The sequence below is a fragment of the Montipora foliosa genome, chromosome 8 (genome assembly GCF_036669935.1).
Source record: "Montipora foliosa isolate CH-2021 chromosome 8, ASM3666993v2, whole genome shotgun sequence".
NCBI lineage: Eukaryota > Metazoa > Cnidaria > Anthozoa > Scleractinia > Acroporidae > Montipora > Montipora foliosa.
Window position 1 is genome coordinate 26792374 of NC_090876.1, and position 10000 is coordinate 26802373.

Sequence of the window (10000 nt, forward strand, 5' to 3'; positions counted from 1 at the left end):
TCAGTGCTTTCAGGTGTCGTATCTTTGGCCTCATTGCCGCTGTCGTCAACCTTTCTCCTTTTTGGCGCCATTTTGGATCTTGGAAATAGCCCTCTGCGCATGAGAAGCTTGTAAGTCCAAAGACAAACGTTAAAATTTCATCCGGTACGTAAATTCCGTGTGAACAGAGCAAAAGTATTGCACGGTTCCGTGCGAACAGAGTAAACGGTCAATTTTTCAACCGGTCGAAAATTCGTCCGGTACTGTGTGAATGTAGCCTAAGTAATCTGTTTATTCTATTCGATCGATTCCAGGTAGGTACTTGGTGTCTCTTTTTCTATTGTTTCAATTTTTTTAAACAAGGTATAAAACGTTCAGTAATTGTACAATTACCCTAACCTAACCCTAACGCTAACCCTAATCCTAACCCTAATCCTAACCCTGAAGGTTTTACCGTGTTTAGATAATTTTGTGCAATAGATAACCACTAAATGACAAAATACACCAAGTACCTACCCGATTCTATCGGTAAATCTCAGTATTAAAGTATCACATAGCCTTTATTGTCCTTAAGTGAAATGATATGTGGTATCTGGTAAAGACTCCCGGAACTGAATATTTTTCATTCCTATTTTTGTGTTAAGTACTGCATTTAGCAGACATTATCTTCATCATCATTAATATTTATTCATCGGTGTAGTTTTGCTGATTTTGTTCGATGTTCACGTACTGTACTTCAACATGCTGAAAAGCGGAATACCCGGTTTTCAATGGACCCGTTTTTTAGTTGTCACTGATGTCACGCAATATCAACATTTTTTTTGTTTGAATGAGAAAAATCGGAATAGCGTGACATCGATTAACGAAATTCATTCATAATTAAGCGATTTTATCAGAAAGGGAATATCACACAGTACTCTTAAAATGTTCTATACTGTAACATATCATTTGATCAGATGAAAGATTCGATTATAATTACACATTGCTCCCCATTTCCAGACGGGATAGATGACGGATCAAGGGCCTGAGAGACGAAAAAGGAAACGCCCTTATCGTCAACCTGTTATTAGTATGCAAGCTTTCAATTTAAAAACTTTTCCAATAATATCAGTTTCATTACATGCGAAAATGGTGAACGTCTGCGTTTGCATCCCGATTTCAACTCTCACGCTTTCGGGCATTGCGTAATTTTTTCCGGGCAAGAAAGTTACCACCCCCCCCCCCCCCCGGGCCCCCCTCTCCCCCATCAAGTCCGAAGATGCCCATACGACGCGTAGATGTGTAATGGAATTTAATGAGGACTTGTCGCATGGGTGACCGGGGAAGACACCTTTATCACTGAAATTCCAAACTGTCCTTCAAAATTGTTTTAAAAAAATTGTGATTGCCATATGAGTTCAAAATTATTGTGCCATGTCTCAAACGTGTTTGGAAGCATGGCATAGTAATTCCGCTCACGCACCCAGTTGCTCAACCGTTAAACGACGAGCATTTTTTCTTTTTTCTTTTGGTTGTCACGTGATTGATTGAGCTTACGTCCGTTCGACCGTACAGACTCTGGGGGAGGGGGATGGGAGACTAAGAAAGGCGAGTCTCGCGAATGTAGCTTTGAGGCGCGGATGGGCGAATTTTCTTGGTGGGAAACTTTTGTGTAGCCAGCGTTTATCCCACTGTCCTTCGTCACTATTGAGAAAGTGTTTTTCATTTTTTTTGTCTTTGTGCGTAGAGTCTTCTGCACGTATTTTTGTAGGTTTCAGGGGGTAGTAGAAATGCCTAGATTTTGTCCAGTGGACACAGTATTAACCTGCGATGGCGTCGCAAAAATATACCCTTATGGACCTCAAGAATGGAACGTCAACTGGATAAAAAAGATAGGCGGTGAAAGATAAATACCTGCAATCTTAAAAGCGACGAGTAATCACCTTTCGCTGTCTAATATCCAGGTGAGCTGTACTTCTAATATTTTAGTAATGTGGTTTTGTGTACAACACTGAAAATATATTTTGTAACTAACATTTTGTTAGTTTCACAGGTTGCATAATACTGCTGAAGTATTTCTAGCGTGCTTGTAGGTGTCTCAAGGGGATAGTACACTATTTAAGGTTTGTTAAGTTATGCAAGAGCCATTCGAGGCATCTCAGTCTTTCAACCCTAGTTTTTTAAGCCATGTCAGATTCTGAAACAGCGAGCGTCCCTCACGCGTCTTTGGAAACTAACAACGCCGGAGACTCTGCTCAACCGAGTGCTCCTTCCTCGGATAAGTCCTTATCAAACGCTGAAACTTTGTGCGGTTATTTTCCCAACTTTTGGACGTCAAATTTGATCAAAAGTTCGCCGCCTTTAAGCGCGATCTCGAGGACAAAGAAGCTGCGACAAAATCACAGCTTAAGAAGCTGAAAACCGAATCAAAAGCTTCAAATTCCTCTACAAAGTACAGTACGAACTTAACATCTCTTTGCACGACATAGTGGACGGTGCCATTAAGAGCATCTCAAAAGGAAACCTTTCAGCAGCGATTTCCGAACTTGAATCGGTGAAGACACTTATCACAAAACGAAACAAGCTTATTCGCTTCGCTGATAATAGTCCCGCGGGCTGGACAGCCGTTGAAGAGTACGGATCGGATGATTTAGCGGAAGATTCTGAAGATGAAAAGAGGCTCCGTACAGCCGAAAGACGTGGGCATTGGCCAAGATCCGTGAGAAGAAGCGTAGGACATCGTCTGCCCGTTTCTAGCTATACAAGTACCCGTCAGCCATCGAGTGAAGTTTCTTCTGCTGGGCCTTCCAATACTTTTCCTGTTAATCAGCAGCCTTTTCGTGGGCAGTCCTTTCGCGAGCGTCGATCTCAACCTTCGGACAAGTGCTTCAGTTACGGACAGAAAGGTCATTGGGCAAATTCAACTTCCTGCCCCAGTCGCCTTAGAGGAACCGTTGCAGTCCCTTCAAGCAGCAAGGCCGCAAACTGACGACGAACACAAAGTTGCATTACAGAGATTAGGGAAAGATGAGTATAATTTACTGAATTTGGTTACATGTTTAAATGACTTTGACCCAGTGGAACTTGTCGAGAACTCTATTGATGCGCCTGATTTATCTAGTGATGTAATAAGTCCGGAAAATCAGGAGGGAGTTCCTATCGTTAAAGTTAAAGGTAGTCTTAAGCGCAATGTAGCCTTTTGGGAGGATATAGGCGCTATTCGGTTTATTCGCGATACTATTGTATATGGGTATAAGATCCCTTTTATTTACACTCCACCCGCAGCGAGCTTTGGCAATAATCGATCTGCCATTCAGCATAGTGAATTTGTGGAACAAGCTATTTCTGATCTCCTTATAGCAGGCTCAGTGGTTGAATGTGGGTGTGCCCCTACTGTGGTTAACCCCTATCCGTTTCCATTCAGGCTAGTGGTAAGAAAAGGCTCATATTAGACTTACGATATCCGAATCAATTTCTTATGAAATCCAAGATTAAATTCGAGGACGCGAAAACCATGCTTTATTCCTTGTCAGTTGTTCTCAGAATTGGCTATTTTCCTTTGATATCAAATCTGGTTATCATCATATTGACATTTGTCCCCGAGACCAAGAGTTTTTAGGCTTTTCCTGGTCTAAGGATGGGTTATTCGATTTTATAAATTTACTGTTTTGTCATTCGGCATTTCCACCGGGCCTTATATTTTTACAAAAGTTCTGAGGTCCTTAATACGTTATTAGCGTCTCCAGGCTATTCGAATTGTTGTTTATTTGGATGATGGCCCAGGCATATGTCCAACATTTCCTGACTGTTATTCCCAGTCTATGGCTGTGAAATCAGATTTGTCCCAAGCGGGCTTTGTAGCTAATAGTGTTAAAAGCATATGGGTCCCAGTTCAGTGTCTCAGATGGTTGGGCTATCAATGGGATTTAAAGCTTAATTTGTTATCTATTCCTGAGGAAAAAATCGACCGGCTACTAGCGAGTATTGACATTGTGCTCCTTCACAGTAGATTTCCAGCCAGGCAACTGGCCTCTGTCACCGGAAGTAATATTTCTAATATGCTTGTTTTTGGCAACGTGTGTAAGCTGATGACCAAAAGCCTACAAAGGGCTCTCGATCCCAGGCAAGGGTGGGATTCCTGTGTCGAATTAGACCCATGTGCTCGCGAAGAGTTACAGTTTTGGAAGAATATCGTTTCTAACATGAATTCTAGGTCGTTTCTCAATACTGTTCGTAAGCCATCTCGCATTGTCTATTCAGATGGTAGTGCTACTGGCTGTGCTGCCTTTATTGCAATTGATGATACGCCTGTCTCGCATATTAACTGAGATTCATTACAGATGAACCAGAGCTCTACCTGGAGAGAACTTCACTGCGTCAGTTTTGCTCTGAAAAGTTTTGCACACCTTCTCTCAGGCTGCGATGCTAAGTGGTTTACTGACAACCAAGCAGTTCCTTCGATTGTTCATTCCGGTAGTATGAAGGAGCACTTGCATATCTTGGCGCTCGACATATTTCAGACCGCCAAAGATAATAACATTGACATTGAAGTTGAGTGGATACCTCGTACTCAGAATGAGAGGGCAGATTATGTAATTATGTGAGTAAGATTGTTGATTATGATGACTGGACAGTCAAGGATTGCTATTTTCATGCTGTTACCTCTGTTTGGGACCCCTGCTCAGTAGACTGTTTTGCTAGCTTCAAAAATCACAAGATTCCCAGGTTCTATTCCAAGTACTTTAATCCAGATTCCTTGGGTGTCGATTCACTCGCCTTTAGTTGGGTCGGCGAAACATGTTGGCTTGTGCCACCTGTTTCGCTAGTTAAGAAGGTCACCCTTCATGTCTATTTGTGTCGTTGTCGGGGAATTTTGGTAGTTCCTTATTGGCCGTCAGCCCATTACTGGCCCCTTTTGATGGAACGCGGTTTTCAAGTCATTTGTTGCAGATTATCTCTACGTTGAGAATGGTAAGGATGTTTTTCTCCATGGGGGGAACAAGAGTTCCCTTTTTGGATCAGAGAATTTTAGTATCCCAGTGCTTTTTCTTTTGCTCGACGGTGCTGTACGGGAATCAGTATAGGTTGCTGTGGAGTTGTAGGCCGCTGGACCACTGGGCCACTGGGCCAGTTTACGACGAACGCACTAGTTTTTTGCCAGTACATGAATATTGTCCGTTTTTACGCCACTGGCAGTCTGTATGTAAGCCGTTTTTGGCTGGTTGGCTTTTTTCCATTATCGAGGCTTCTTATTTTCACTGAACTTGCTCACTCGTTTGCTCATAATTATTTTTCTTTTCTTATTATGTTTATGTTTCTACAAGGTGGACGTGCGTTTGCTTCGAAGATTGCTCATCTAAAGGATCCAGAGCTTCGTAAGTTAGCAGCCGATCTTCCCTTGCGCACCATTGAAGCGAAGGCTCTTTTGACGACGGAGCGTTACTCAAGAGCTTTTCAGAAATTCAGGAAATGGTCTTCACCTTACAACGAGGTCGTTTGCCTGCCATTGGACGAGATATCAGTTTCTCTTTATTTAAAGTCCCTGATTCAGGGTGGTTCCCCTTATTCTTCCCTTGAGTCTGCTTGCTACCTAACGGTATTAATTGGGCGCATAATTTGTATAGTTTTCAAAGTCCCTGCGATTCCAAATTGGTTAAGAACGTGCTCGAGGCAGCCAAAAGAGGTCTTGCGAAACCTGTTTCTAAAAAAGAACCCGTTTGATTCTAAATATTTGTAATAGGTTTGCAGGTCCTAATGCTAATCTTACTGATCTTCGTTTAGTAACCATTTGCGTAACCGCCGTATACCGCTATTCTCCGCTATAATGAGTTAGCTAGCCTAAGATGTTGCGATGTTAATTTTTGCGATTCTTTTGTCAGGTTTAGGGTTAAGGTTAGGGTTTATGTTTACAAAAGTAAACGGATGTTTATAGGGATGGTGCCTACGTCTTGTTGGCAAAAACAAGGTATACGTTTCTTGCCCTTTCAATCTGCTTCGCAGATACGTTTCTGCTGCTAATTTAGATTTGTCGTCTTCGTTACCCTTTTTTCGCTCTTTGTATTTTCATAAGGCTACCTCTACTTATAGTTTGCGTAGTACGGGTGTGAGTTACTCTAGAACGAGAGAAATTGTTTTACAAGCGTTTGTTGAATTAGGTTATCCGAAGAATTTATTTGGTTTACATAGTTTAAGGGCGGGGGGTGCATCCGCGGCCGCTAACGCATGCGTTAGCGATCGGCTTTTTAAGCATCATGGAAGGCGGAAAACGGATCAAGCTAAAGACGGTTATATTAAGGACAAACTAGATTCTCTTCTCTTAGTGTCTAGAAGTTTACATATTTAGTTTGCCATATCTCTTTCTTTATTTTCGAACGCGGGCATCAATAAAAGAGATGCCCGCTCCTATTCTGTGTTTTGGGATTATTTAGATTAGTTACAAAATATTTTATAATCGTTTCAGCGTGATTAGAATATAAATATATTTTGTAACGTTTTGTTAGTTTCACAAGAGTATGTATATTAGGTTGCATAATACTGCTGAAGTATTTTTAGCGTGCTTGTAGGTGTCTCAAGGGGCTAGTACACTATTTAAGGTTTGTTAAGTTATGCAAGAGCCATTCGAGGTATCTCTTTCAACCCTAGTTTTTTATTTTATTTACTGTTAATTTTCTCTGAGTTTGTAAAAATGTAATGCTGTTTTTTGTAACGCTTTACGCTCGGCGCATCAATAAACAAGATGCCCGCTCCTATTCTGTGTTTTGTGATTATTTAGATTAGTTACAAAATATTTTATAATCGTTTCAGTGTGATTATATAACTCTGGTAACCTTTTCTGGTGGGATATGGGTTTGACAAACTGAAATGGAACACCTTGAGTGGATGTCGGATCGCTGTTGTCTGGACATTTATAATTTTATTTATTTGCACTCAACTCTGCAGAGTCAGTCAAAAAGTTACTGCTTACGAGCCCAGAAGGCTCATCAGGCCGGCGCTTATCCCCGGTTTCCGTAGCATGAAGCCTCCCACTCTGCAGAGTCTTCAGGTAAAAAAACAATTGGAAATTTGACTAATTCTTGTTAGTGATCGAGAATTATTCGAAAGAAATCTCATTGCCCATTTTTTGCTTCATCAAGGAAAAGGTTCTTCAGAAAGGGGTTTTATCCTGAAATCCGGTGAGAAATTTATTTAGTTGTGTATACTTTAGAGCATAGTCAGGGGCACCCAACGACCAGTTTGTTGTAAAATGTATTATTATACCCCAGTTGAGGAAAATAAATGTTATTAAGGCATTTTCAAGTGTTTTTCAGTGTTGCTGGGAAAACATTATCTGTTCCTTTTTCCCAGCAAGACACACAAGAAATTTCCCAGCCAGCTAGATAAAACTGGTTGGTTTCCCAGCCAGCTGATCAGATTTATTTTCCAGCCAGGAATTCCCGCGCGCTTTCAAATCCCTCGATCCAAAACGACCGAACAAAAGCGACAAAACCGGGACAAAACAGGTTTTTTCCGCAAGCGCATTCACTCTGACCAGCCGTCGTATGTTTGTGACTACTCTCTGGGAGAAGGAAGGGGGTTTTTTTTTTTAGTCGTCCTCAGTCTTCAGAGTTTCTACAGCCAGCTCGGGTTGAAATGCTAGAAAAAGTCAGTAATACCCAGGCAAAACCTCTATCAATAACAAAATTTCCCAGCCAGCTCATCGAAACACCTGTATTTTTGCCAGCCAGCAAGATCCCTCTGGGGAACAGATAATGTGAGGAGCAGATTTGTTGGGTGCCCCTGCATAGTTAGTAGAGTGTGTTGCTTGTCTGCACTCACGGAATGATATAGCAAGGTTTTTTTGCCTGCCTGTAATAGCAAATACGTTTTGTTTCAATCAAGTTTTTGGCTGGAGAAGGTTTTTGTGAGATTTTTTGCCTTTGAGGATTCATCGTGTTGTGTTGTATTAACTAATTTGCATTCGTGGATTGAAGTATGATATGGGAGAAGTGTTCATATTAAACGATGACAGGAATTAATTAAACGAAATATGCCGAATTTGCATAATGACTATAAGAAATGTTGGACACTTACTTATTTGAACGTCAAACGACGTTCTCAAAAAACTTGGCAAAGACGTTTCGACCGAAAACCTTCGGTCATCCTCGGTTTGAATTTGACAAAAAAGCGACAGCTTCTTTCAACGGTTCATATTTGCGTATGTGCGTGACTAAAAGCCTGAGTACACGTGATGTCTGAGCGAGACGAAGAACATTATGCAAAACATAAATGTCAGAAATTTCTATATGTTCATTTCCCGCATTCTGGTCTCTCTTTGAATGCCAAGCCTCCAGGAAAAGTCTCTTGTGATAGTCAACTGCCTTGTCAACTATAGTGGCGTGGTCAAAGTCAATATTATGGCCAAATTGGTTCGCGTGTTGCGCAATTTTAGAATTGCCATCGCAAACACGGACAGCTCTTCTATGTTCACTAAGCCTTGTGGCAAGAGCTCTATCCGTTTGGCCATAATATGCGAAATCGCAATTAAGGCAGTTTACTTTGTATACAATACATCGAGACTGAAACAGGGTTGGTTTGTCCTTTGGTCTTGAAATAAAGTGCTGAGTGGTTTAAAACCAACTTTGACTCCGTTGTTGCGTAGCACTCTCGACACTCTTTCTGTTACGCCTTTCACGTAGGGTAGGACAACAAATGGTGTTGTTACTTCATTTGTAGTGTTGTTGGTGTTGGAGTCGCGATGCCTTGCTTTGCGTGCGGAGTCACATTTCTTGATAAATTGCAAGGGATAGTTGTTGTTCATCAATACTTTCATAACATGTTGCTTTTCTTTGCGTTTCCCTCTATTTGTTGACGGGATTTTTTCCGCTCTATCAAGGAGTGTATTAACTACTGCTCTAGTAGAAATAAAGATATTTATTAGTGTGTGTCGGCTTTCGGTACACGTTGACCTGTATGCGACCATTTGCTCTAACTGTCGTAGTGTCTAAAAAGGAGAGACCGTTGTCGCTTTCAACCTCACTAGTAAATTGTATGTGTGGGTTAATAGAGTTGAGGGGGATTGGGGAATCACTAAAATAGGGAATCTCTAGAAGGGGGAGTTACTCTAAAAGGGGGAATTGCTAATAAAGGAAATCGCTTAAAGGGCGAATTATTAAAATTGTAAATCTCTAAAAGGGCGAATTACTAAAATAGGGAAACGCTAAAAGGGCGAATTACTTAAAGGGGGAATTATTAAGATGGGGATTCTCCAAAAGGGGGAGTTACTAAAAGGGGGAATCTCTAACATCTTTTCAACTCCGACGAAAGTGTGACAGTCATCAATCACCGGGCATGAAATTAGAGACTTTACACAACCGAAAGGAAGTGGGACGACAACCTCCTTCTGTCGACTTTCAAGTTACGTTACGCAATAATGGTTTTCAGGACGGCGCTGCGTGCTTTTGGCGGGAAATGCAAAACACAATAAATATTCTCGGTTTACAGTTGTCTGTGTTTACTGGACTACCGGCCTGTTAAGTTTTATTTGTAAAACTATTGAGTTTAAAACCTGGATTTCTGATCAGTGAATGATTTATACGGTATGCCCTCTTTAACAGAAATCAGAGATATGTTGCTGTTTGCTCACAACGATAATTTGATCAGCGAAGAAGAATTTTTGTTGTTGTATGATCTAAACAAGTCAAACAACCTTGAGCTACCGTATTGGAGCTATGACCAGTTTGACTTTGATCTTTTAACTGACGATGAATGCAAGTCAGAATTCAGATTCTACAAGAGGGATGTCTACCTTCTTGCCGAAGTGATGCAGATTCCGGATCAGATAAGGTGCTATAAGAGTGTTGTTGTCGATGGGATCGAAGCTCTCTGTATTTTTCTTAAAAAATTTGCATATCCTTGTAGATATTCTGATGTGCTGCCAAGGTTTGCAAGACCCGTTCCTTAACTCTGTATGATATCCAGCCAAGTGATGGATTTCATTTATCAAACACACAACCACCGTTTAGCAAGTTTTAACCAGCCATGGCTCACTCAGGCCAGTCTTCAG

At 41.2% G+C, this 10000-nt stretch overlaps 1 long non-coding RNA gene across 1 annotated transcript in view; it reads left to right on the forward strand.

The window, feature by feature from the left end:
• The window catches only part of LOC138012652 (uncharacterized), a 13220-nt gene extending 11335 nt beyond the window's left edge, over positions 1–1885 (forward strand). The window contains exon 3 of the long non-coding RNA XR_011125064.1: positions 1730–1885. This is a non-coding gene — a long non-coding RNA (uncharacterized lncRNA). The remainder of the gene's footprint in view (positions 1–1729) is intronic.
• The last annotated feature ends 8115 nt before the right edge of the window (positions 1886–10000 follow it).